Source organism: Balaenoptera acutorostrata, chromosome 5 (genome assembly GCF_949987535.1).
Source record: "Balaenoptera acutorostrata chromosome 5, mBalAcu1.1, whole genome shotgun sequence".
Lineage (NCBI taxonomy): Eukaryota > Metazoa > Chordata > Mammalia > Artiodactyla > Balaenopteridae > Balaenoptera > Balaenoptera acutorostrata.
In genome coordinates, this window is record NC_080068.1 from 111498314 (window position 1) to 111510434 (window position 12121).

The window sequence follows — 12121 nt, forward strand, 5'->3', positions numbered from 1 at the left end:
GGGGAAAAAAAGGAAATATCCAGGCACTCTTTGAATCATATCACATAAAAGGTCTCAGCTCCTAAGACTGTCACTGGATGAATGATTCTTGAATTGGTAGATCCAATGTGGAAGATAATGCACTATCAGTGCATAAGAATGTGTAGGTCAACAGACCATAACTGACGAGAACAAAGCTATAATAACTGGGGTGGGAATGCAAAGTCAGAATAAATACAGAAATGGGAAATACTGGGTAGATACAGGGGATATCTTTACTTATGTTTCCCAGCACCACCTGTCCTTCTCCTCAGAGTAGAAGCATCTTGGTTTTCCTTGGCGAAATTACCCATTCCCCCATTCTTACTTCACGTGACTTCAGAGTAGACACAGGACCCAGACCTTGCAACTCAGAGCATTCTATCCTTGGCCATAGAAGCAGATTCTTAGCAGTGGGGTCAGATATTTGCTGGTAACATTGAGAATGAGACATTCTCCTTTTGTCAAGATTTCTTAACTGGCAGGAGGGAAGATAGGAGAGCACCTACTCAAGAAAGTAGTCTCTATAGGGGAAAGCAGAGTTAAGAGACAAAGAGAGAAAGATTACTAGTTACGGTTTGAGTCAAACCTGAAATCTAATGTTAGAGGATCCCATTATGAGAACCGATAAGTTTCTCTTTTTGTCTAAGCTATTTCAAGGTAGGGGGTCTTGTCACTCAGAGTCTAAAGAGTCCTACATAAAAATATACTGAATTTGGAATAAATAAGAACACAAGCTGAAAAAATTTCAGTCCAGAAACAAATAGAGGACATCTGTTACTTGAGCAAATAAGTATACTGTCTATTAAGTTCAAGCTTAACACATGCTAGAGTTCAGGTTTGACTGGGGCCAAGAAGATGTTTGAGAATTTACTAGAGAACATCTGACATGATCGTCTTGTGTGATAGATACCATGTGAAAAAAATTGCTTATGATTTTCTAATATGGAAATATACCTTAAGATTAAAAAGTTATTTTGCAGATTGAAATGTATTTTATTATTCACATACTTTGGATCTGGTAACTTTACAAGAAATGGAACTGCAAGGAGAATCTCTTCCACTCTTTTGATTTATAATACCTCTCAGGTATTATTAAATTTACAAATACCTTTTGATTTTTAAATACCTCTCAGAATTATTAGGTTGCAATTAGAAAATCTGAAGCACGTGGTAGAAGAAATGTGATAGCACCTGAGGGTAAGACACAAAAGCACAACTCAGCTTGGTCACACTGGCCCAGACCTGAGAGCTGAGAACCAGACCACTCCCTCTGCTTTTCATGGGACTGCCCGTTTCCTGTTCTTGCCTAGCTTTGTGCTTCTGTTTCATTGCGCTGCTTCTTTCTGAAAACCACCCTTCTTTGCTGACTTGTGGCAGTCCTCTCTCTGTAACTGGATTTGGCTTTTTTCAGAGCCAACTTCCAGTCATACCTCTTTGTTATCTTGGGACTCCGTTTTTCTTAGCTGGATGATTCACTCAGTTTGATTTTTCTAAATTCCAAATTCCTGGCTAAAAGAATCTGCTTGGTTCTCTTCAGGGGCAGGGTCACCTGGTACAAAGGAGCTACCTAGGTTCACCATTCCCCATAATGGAAGCTTCTGATGGGCACAGGTACTTTTCAGAAAGGATATGAACAGGGAGGCAAGGGTTAATTTTTCTGTTGCTGAGAGTAATACAAAAATGATCCTGATTACCACGCAAACACTTACATATTCCTTCTCATTGGGGAAACAGGGTAAAATTATGAGAGATAGCATTATGAAATAATAATGATTTGAATCATTAATTCATACTTTAAGGGTACTATTGCATGATTTGGGTTCCATACAAAGGACTTTGGTATCTATTAAGAGTAAACTAAAATACAGGTATCTTAGAAGTTTCATTAGACATGTTTGAAATTATTCTGTCCATTATGCCTTATAAAGTTTAAAATCAACAGTATCACCTCTATAACATTCATAGGTGTGTGGTATAAATATATTTCAGAACAAAATAAAGATTTTAGAAACAAACCAGACATTACATTCACTCTGATAATTGTTTAGAGATGTTGGTTCCACTGGAAAGTTCAGGAGGAAAAAAGGAAATGGAAAAACATCAACGACTAACCTATAAGATCAATTGAAAAAGTCAAAATTGTTTCTGATGTTACAATGGACATAATTTCTCAAGACATCATAAAATAATTAAAAACATATTCATACAGCTATCGATAATATTTATCTAAAACAAAGAAATTGTAACCATACAAAATCAAATGTGCCTGATTTAGTTTTAGGAAATCTTTATGACCTAATATACAAAGCAATTTTGGAGGAAACTAAAGTAAAAAATCTAAGCTCTCAAAGGTCTGATATTTTTTCTGAAGTGCGACATATTGAAATAATCTCTACTAAAAGGAGTACTGATGAGGCAATTCAGTAAATGATATTAGTTCAGGAGATGAAAGAGGAAAATGACGTATTAACAGTCAATAATATAAACGATGTAAAATAGAGGGTGTACAATACTTGCTGTGACTGTTTAGGGTTCCCATACTGTGTGGTATTTCAAGCTTATAAAGCTGATTATAACAATATTTTATTAATAAAGCAATTTGAACATTAAAAGTATGCTTATGTTTAAACACAGAAAAAAATTTTGAGGAAAAGATTGATTAAAGGAGCTTCAAAATTTTTATTCCATGAGGCACATATTCTGTTCTCTACCTGCAATCTTATGTATGCTTAATCTCCTCAGTGACACAAAGATCAAGGCTCCCAGAGCCCACGTTGAGAGATAGGAATTGACTCACTCCTGTAATGACAAGTCAGAAAATTGAGAAAGTTCTGAAGTAAACTCTTACCAACCCATCTCTCTATACTATGAGGTGAGTATTTAAATAATCACTGTAGGAAACAACCCAGAATCGGTTGAAATTATTACAGTCCAATTTCTGAGGAAGAGAACATATTTTTCCTGATGAGAGACACATGTCATTTGTAGTATTAGAAAAACGTTAGGATTCATTCTTACTTAAATTAATTAATAAAGTGCAAAATCGCAAGAAAACAAAGTAGATATATCAGAATTTTATAACAGTGGTCACTTCAACTAGATATAGCGTTTCAAATGACTGAGTAATAAATTTAGCTTTTGGGGGACCAAGAAATGCTTCCAAGCAGAGATGATATTTGACTTGAGATTTAAGGAATGAATAGGAAAACGTGAACTGGAGGAAGGTGACAGAGGCCACAGGAACGATGAAGACACTGAGCTACAAATGTGCACGGCAGGCTTCCTGAGGGTGTAGAGCACCGAATCTACTAGGGACAAATGAGAGGAGGCTGTAGAGCCGCAAGTCCAGGAAAACAGTATCTCAGGTCTGGACAAGGGAGCCCCACTGATTTATTCCACAGTTTCAGGTATGTCCAGTTATGTTGCTCTGCAAGTTTTATCTCCTTAAACCTGGACAACTCCAAGAATATCACTTGTCCTTGCTCCAATGCACTCTTCATCAAATATTAAAAAGGATTTTTAATACTCAGAATATGTGCTCACAGGGCTGGCTCTTCTACTGTAACCATGCCTTCTCAGGGCATGTGTGTTTTCAGCCACTTGGTATCCTCAGTGCCTAACACCATGCAGCACACTGATGGTGCTTAATAAATGTTTAATGAAAAAACAAACACTGAGCAGTAACTTTCTGCATATTTCTAGTAGGCCTTGCACTGAAAATTAACAAAAATTGGGCACCAAAACATAGCATGTTATGTAATTGTCATGGTTAATAATGAGATAACTGAAATGCATTGACAGTTCATGGTCTAATGTATCTTTCTGATTTATTTGCCTAAAAATAACAAGACCTTGGTCTGCAAGTCAGGCGAACTCTGCTACTAACTAGTGTGTGACCCTGGACAAGTAACTTAACCTCATCTTTAAAACAACAGCTAACATGACTGTCCTTTTAAACTCTGTAATATAACAGGATGCAGAGATCATTTTACTTTAAATATAATCTTAAATATATTAAAATATTTGTTTATCTCACTTGTTTGCTATTATTCAGAAAATAATTTAGTTCTGTACAATAAAATCAATTTTTCCCTTTTGCCCAAACTGTTATGTAGAAAATTATTTTACTGCTGTTATTAATACGCAGTCATACCATTAATCATATATATATATGTGTGTATCTTGCTTTTTTCTCTCTCTTATGAATATAGGAAAAACTTAGTATTAACATTCTAATGCAATTACTTTTGGGAATTTATAAAGTAAAATATTAAAGAGTAAACGTTGGAAATAAGGAAGAGAGATAAACAGAATACAGTTATTAATTTATATATTCTCACCTTTATCTTTTCAAAAAAAATTAATGTAGTTAAACAAAAACATAGTACATAGTATTCCAAAGAACAGCCTTTCTGTATTTGCTGAATTTATTTATCAGAGGAACAATGGAGAGAAAATACATCTTTTAAATTCAGGCTAGTTCCCTAGGGACAATTAAATCTAGGATATTTATATAACAATTTAGGTAGAGAGGCACCATATAGTTGGACAGAATTTGTCATTACAGGAAAAGTAAATAACTTAAACACACCCAACAGGAAAACATTCATCAGAAAAGGCAGAACAGGCAGGAAACTTTTCACCAAGAGTTTAAAGCTGCATGTGAAGCAGAATTAATTCATTGCGAAGAGTTTAGAGATTAAGAAACATAATAACAGCAACACTAACTTGTAAAAGTAGAAAATATGAATGTATTACAAAGAAAACTTTTTCAAAATCATGGCTTAGCCAAATAGCCATATCACTGACCATTTGTTGTGAAAATGGACATGTAGACATGTTTTCTTTATGTGTTAGCTAAACGTAATAGCAATGACTCAAGAACTCAACAATTCACTTCAGTGAATACTTGCCGCATATGTAGTCAAGCAGCAGGTCAGGATACAGAGATGTTTACAGCATAGTCTTTACACTCAAACAGCCCACAGTCTCGGAAGGGAGGCAGAAATGAAAAATAAGTTACAGTACAGTACGGTAAAGTGAAAGATTAACAATATGTGCAGAGTGCAGAGGTAGCACAGAAAATTAATAATTATGAATAATTACTTCTATAGAGATTTGAGGGAAGGGAAGTGTAGAAAAAAGTTTCCCAGAGGAGGGGAATTCTGAGCTGAATAGTTCAACCAGAAGTTCACTTTCCTGTACTTCACTCTCTATATTCCTGAAAAGACAATGCTTGTTTGGAAAAATGAAGAAGGATCATCACAGCAGGGTTTGATTTTATTTTTTGACAAGAAATAAAGGATGTGTACAAGGTGCCAGAAATCATAGTAATTAGAGGAGGAGGGCCAGAACTTAAACAATCATAATAACCAAAGAGAAAGACTTTTAAATCAATTTTAAATTGAATTTACAATAATTATGAAGCATTATTTTCCTCCATATCTTCCCAAAGGATCTAAATCTGCCAAATACCATCCATAAATTTATCCTGCACATTTGTTTCTAGTAGAGTGAAAACTGTTTATGTAAGCTGTCCCACTTTCGATAGATGGTCGGGGCATGATATACATGCCTTCAAATATTCAAAATTCATTTTCAGAATCAAAGACCTATCACATGCTCTCCTACTGCATGCCTAAGAGGGCCTCTGAGGATAAAATAAAGGAAAAATAATTTAGGGACAATATTGTTATGACACTAGTTCAAAGAATATAGTTGCAAGTCCTAGTATTTTTTATTTAAAGCTATCATTTTATGGAGAGCCTATTGTGTGACAGGCACATTAAGGACTGCTTACGTATTTTTCCATTTAGTCTTTATCACATCCTTGGAAGTAAATAATATCCAGTTGACAGATGGTGATGAGTCTTGAACCCCAGAATTACCAGTCTTCAGAAGCTTCACAAAAGAATGGGGTTAAATTTGAGAATGGGGGAAAGAAAATATGGACGATTTTTCAGGTAGATTAAACAGTCTGAAGCAAGGTAACCAAAGAATTTGAAGTGTAAATTCTGCCTCTTTTATACACAGGAAGACAGCAAGCACTCGCATACACCGATAGTTGGGTCACTCAGTGCTCTGCTCTCCTCCCCACTGTGTTTGACTTTCCTAAATTTCAGAATCCTTGTGTGACTAAAGTCATGTCAAGCCCATTGACTGAGGAAGCCCAAAGATCCTGGATACAGGGGATGTAAGCTGTTGGTGTGGATCATCCCTAAAGAGTTCAATCTCCAGCATGGCATGGAGCTTTCCTGTTTCACCTGTACAAGTTCAAATGTTTTGGCCTGTTCAACCTGCAAAACTAAAGCATGCCATGAATAATGGAAACATTTCTCTCCCTGCTATTTTTAAGGATTCCAAGGAAATCCATAAGACATCTTACTTCCTCTCAAGAAAAGAGGAAAGATAGATTTATTTTGACAGACTATCTCTTCTCCAAATACCTATCATAAATTAGTCACTGTTTCCCTAACGCAACTCCAAATTTCCCAAACCAGAGCAGACAGTTTTATTTGCTATCCCTCATGTACTTTCACTGTCAGCATCAAGTCCCCAAAGCGGTGGTGTTAAAGCATGCCTTCCGTGACCAAATTGTATTTCAATGAACCTCTTTAAATTACTGCTCAAACTCCAGAATTTCATGGAAAAGAATTTGAAATTTGTTGGTCTGGAGTTATTACGTTCTTAATTTTATAGGGAGATGGATATTTTTGCACAAGAGTAACAACCGCACAGTAGACAGTAAATTCATTACTAAGAGGTTACGTATTTTTAATTTTATATGTTTGCATTCTCTTTAACAAGGATTCTTTGGTTAAACATTTTATGAAGTGATAAATTATATTATAAAACATGCCTCTTACCCCTTCCCACCAATTTCCATGTTTTGCTATTTAACTTTGACTTAGATTGTCTTAAATCAACATAAAATTCTAAGTTTGGAAGGTTGGCAGGTCCGACTCCAAATCCTACAGTTTTTGTAACAATTAGCACTTCCTGTCTTGTAAGCTCTTGTTGATGACTGAGCTGTGCAGCTACGGCACTTAGAACTCCACTGTAGAACTTATTTCGGAGTAAGAAACTTGACAAGTATCATTTGCACCACCTCTAACTCTCCACCTCAGTGTGCACTTACATGTCTGCAGTATTCTTTAGGTTAATATGTTTCCAGTCTAACATTTTCATTAATTCAACTGAGGTAGTTTCAGAAAGGGTCCCAAGAAAGTTAACATGATTTGAAAGACAGTTACCCTCAAAATGATCTTGTTAGTTTGAATGAATTGAGCTATCAATCTTAGGAACTTAGTGTTTTAGTCAGTTTGGGCTGCTATAAAAAAATTACCATAGACTGGGTGGCTAAAACAACAAACATTTATTTCTCATGATTCTGAAACCTAGATCTCAGAGATCAGGGTGCCAGTGTGGTCAAGTTCTTGGTGAAAGCTGCCTTCTTGGTTATGTCCTCATACAGGCTTTCCTTGGTGTGTGCATGCAGACATAGAGAGATTTCATGTCGCTTCCCCTTTTTATAAGAGCACGAATCCTACACTAATCCTACATCTTTTTATAAGAGCACTAAGGCTACACCTTCATGACCTAATTACCTACCAAAGGCCCCACCTTCAAATACCATCACATTGGGGATTATGCTTTCAACATATGAATTTGGGGGATACAAACATTCAGCTCATAGCACTTAAAAAATAGACCTTTTAGGGCTTCCCTGGTGGCGCAGTGGCTGAGAATCTGCCTGCCAATGCAGGGGACACGGGTTCGAGCCCTGGTCTGGGAAGATCCCACATGCCGTGGAATGACTAGGCCCGTGAGCCACAGTTGCTGAGCCTGTGCATCTGGAGCCTGTGCATCTGGAGCCTGTGCTCCACAACAAGAGAGGCTGTGATAGTGAGAGGCCCGCACACCGCGATGAAGAGTGGCCCCCACTTGCCACAACTAGAGAAAGCCCTCGCACAGAAACGAAGACCCAACACAGCCATAAATAAATTAATTAATTAATTTAAAAAAAATAGACCTTTTAAATTTTTATTTTCTGGAGACGGAAGGGGCATGCAGTAAATACAAATGGAAGTGGCACCAGTAATATCTACTCCCAGTCTTCCCTTTCTGTCTCAAGGTTCTATCCCAGGAACAGTTCTGGCTATTCCTCCTAAGAATAATTGTGCCTTCTGACGTGTGTGATGTTAAGGCCTCTACTTAGCTATGTTTGGGTATATGAATCCTCTTTGCTCCTGCACAAAGATAAATGCAAAGTAGGGTTGTCTCTTGGGTTGTCAGCTTAACTGTAAAGATCTAGAATGTCAATTGTGGCTTCCCTAGTTTGTGACCAGAGCTCAGATACTCCACAGAGCTTCTTCCCAACATGACCATCCAACTAATTCGGCAGAAGAAGATGTGTTCATAGCAGTCCACCCCATGCCTTGGCTACAGTAGAAGCACAGGCTTACCTTTCATCTGCTTAGTACTTCTAAGATCAATTCAGGGAAGCAGAGGCTGTATTATTATAGGTTCAATGACTTTATTAAGGAAGGCAATATTTATCAGTACTTAGCCAAATGTTCCCTGAGAGAAGTCGGGAGTAGAGTTGCCTCTCCATGGGATAGACAGAGAATGCCAACTAACTCATGTAAATCTTACATATTTATTTTATGTGTATTACTATTCCTGGGACATCTGCCATAGCCAGATACCTATATTCTTTTCTCAACCTCCAATATAAGACAATTAGAGAGACATTTAAAAAGTATCTTACACAAGGTCCATTGTCAGAAATAGTAGCATAGGACTTACAACCGTTTGAGAAGGATTCCACCACAACTAGGAAGTATTATAGAGTTTTTTAAAAAATTAATTCAATATTTAAAGAGTTCATAATTGCTTTATATCAAGATTTCTTTATCAATTTAATTTAAATGTTTAATTACACAGAAATTACACTTATGATCCAAAGTAATATATAAAAAAGTAAATTTATTAACCAACATGGAGATATAAGATTTTCAAATATCCTAATTTTGCTAAGTTAACCCTTTAGTTTTGAAGCTACTTCCATTTTTCCTGTATATCTAAGAAATGGAAGATCTGTAATATTATAATTACTACTCTATTATTAATTCATTCTTTCAACAAACATGTATTTCATACCTGCTGTATACCAAATTCTGTTCTTGGCCCCTTAATATGGCATTGTTTGCTCTTTGGTTAGTTACAGTGAGCGTCCTGGCAAGTAATACTCTTATTTACAGAATTTTCAAATATGTATTTGAAGAGTATGTATTTGCACCCCTCAGGTATAGCTGCTATCTGGCTTAAATATTAACAAAAAGAATCATAAAGAACTTCTATCATTTATTGAGTACCTACTATAGTCCAAGAATGCCTTTAAAGACTTTAGATAGATGATCAAGCATATACTCAAATTTAAAAATGAGAAAATCAAGTCAAAGAGAGATTAACTAACCTGCCCAAGTTTCAGCTATTGAGCACAAAATTATAAGATGGCCATAAATAATACACCCAAAGTCACTGATGGTACATTTCAATTATAAAATCACATAATCACATTATTTTATCCATAAGAGAATTTTGGAGGAGTAAGGAGATTGAGTCATCATTTTTTGATTTGAAATAGCTAAAGTTCTTAGTCAGTCTCTCTGCTGGCTACAGAGTTTAAAGCTGAGGCTAATGTCAAAACTTATGCAGTAAATTGTGAAATGTGATAGACTGAAGAGGAGGGTAAAGGAAGTTTTCTAACATCGAAATTCCTAGTGAAGGCAGCAGCATTCATTCATTCTATTATTCAAAAACAACTGACCAGTCACTTTGTGCCAGAAATACAACAGTGAACAAGAAGACACGGTCTTAGACTTTGCTAAAGTTTCAGTTGTGTTATTAAAGAATTGAACAAGCAAACATTAAATCTGCAATTTAGATGACTATCATGGGAAACGTCAGGATACCTTAAGGTGGGAAGAGAAATTTTAGGACACTTTAAAAGAAAGTAAGTGTCAAAAAGTTTGGAATGTTAGAGAAGTTCTCCTTGATAATAAAGTAATATTGAAGTTAGGATAAGATGGAGAGCGTCAAATCAGGTAAAAAAAAAAAAAAAAAAAAAAAAAGTGCTGGAGTGGTGCATTCCAAGCCAAGGGGACCACATGAGCAGATGAGGAAGCAGCTTTTTCTACTAGTGTGACATAGAGAAGAGCAGGGTGGCTGGAGGCACAAAGTAAAAGAGGTGGAGCATGTTGGGAGGTGTGGAAGAATATCGCAGGCAGAAGCCAGATCATGCAGGCTATATTATGGAATTAGCGCTTTATTATAAAAACAAAGAGATACCATTGAAAGGATTTACCTAGAGGAGCAACGTGAACAAAAATAACTGGAAAATCTAGTCTCGCCATATTGTGCAGAATGGTTTGGAAGAGAACAAGGAAACTAGTTTGGAAATTAGAATAGTCCAAGGGAACCATAAAGGACCGAAGTAGAGCAAATGGAGTACAATGGACCAAAAACGGACAAAAGATAGGATGGACTTAAGGATAAGAATGAGCTGGTCCACAGGAGGAGGGATACCATGTCCCTAGAAGACTGGAAGTAACAAAGTTTGTTTTTATAGACAAACTAATTAACAAGAGGTGGGAAGTAGAGGGAGATGACCCTCAAGGAATTCAACAACCTTGGTAAATTGGACCTTGAGGTTGTCAGTTGAAGATGAGATGGAGCAGGGTTAATAAGAGACCTCAGGCAAATGGTAATACTTGAAATAAATACTAATGGAAACAAAAATAATAATAGCTAATGATTTGGGGCACTAGAGATTGTTTCAAGTGCCTAATTTTTTAAAATATCAGAGCAGAGCAGCTCTATAAATTAGAGAATTTTACCAGCCCTACTTTGGGGATGAGGGAATTTAGGGAGCAGAAAGTGAATTCATTTTCCTCAAGTTCCTGTGATCATAAGCGGTAGAAGCAAGATCAAAATCCAGGCAGTCTGGTTTCAGAGTCTGCATGCCAAATTACTGTACTGTGGGCAGCACAACTCATCTGCCATAACGACAGCATGGAGGGTCCACATCCTAAATGTGTGCTGGGGCCCATCTGCCATGACAGTGCCAGTGCAGTCTGGGGTGACTCACAGTTCTTTCCTGAAAATTTTCTTCTCACACTGAATTGGATGTGCTGAAATAGGTGACATTTTCTGAAGATGTATTCTCCCTTCACTCAGTGTTTGTTCTCCTCTATTTTTCTATCCAGAACTTTTCTCTTATTTTCTATCTTATGCAAAATTCTCAAAAGTAATACAATGCACTTTATTTTATTTACCATTTAAATTTGTGATTTAAAATTATATATACATATGAAATTGTCTCTCAGTTATTCTCTCTATCTCTCTGTCTCTCAGTTTCTCTCTCCCTCTGTCTGTCTCTCTCTCTCTCAGAATAGCCAGGCATCGGTAGAGTCCATGAGAAGCTGAATATGTAGTTAATGACAGCATGATTTCTTGGGTTGTTAAAAGAGCCTTTGAGCAAAGACAGAATTTCAAAATTTTTCTTCTAAAAGATGAGTAAGATAATAATTCAGTGAAGGTTTTACACATAATTTATTTATACTTTCCACCAAGTCCTTTGCAGTGTATATATAATGGTTATATGGTTTACAATCACAAATTCATATATAAAAAAATTGAGCTTTTTAAATTGATATTTAACTTTGAATTTAACTCCTGTACTCCAATGTCCAGTGAAAGTGGAAAACTCATTTTGTTCAAATCAAAGTAACCTCAATCATTGATGGATATTTCTCACACAAAGAAGGGAGTGGTTTTAATACAGACAGTGCAAGGAACTAAAAACTGTCTAAAAACTGAAAAATAGAATCATATGATTGTTCAGTGTTACTCTCTCATCAGTCTCTCCTTTTCATTCTCTTCAAAACAACCTGTAATCACCCCCATCAAGACATGAATCCCAGGAAATGACTGACAAGAAACTTATCAAATTACAGCTGACCCTTAAACAACACAGGTTTGAACTTCAAGGGTGCACTTATATGTGGATTTCTTTCAATAAATGCTACAGCACTAC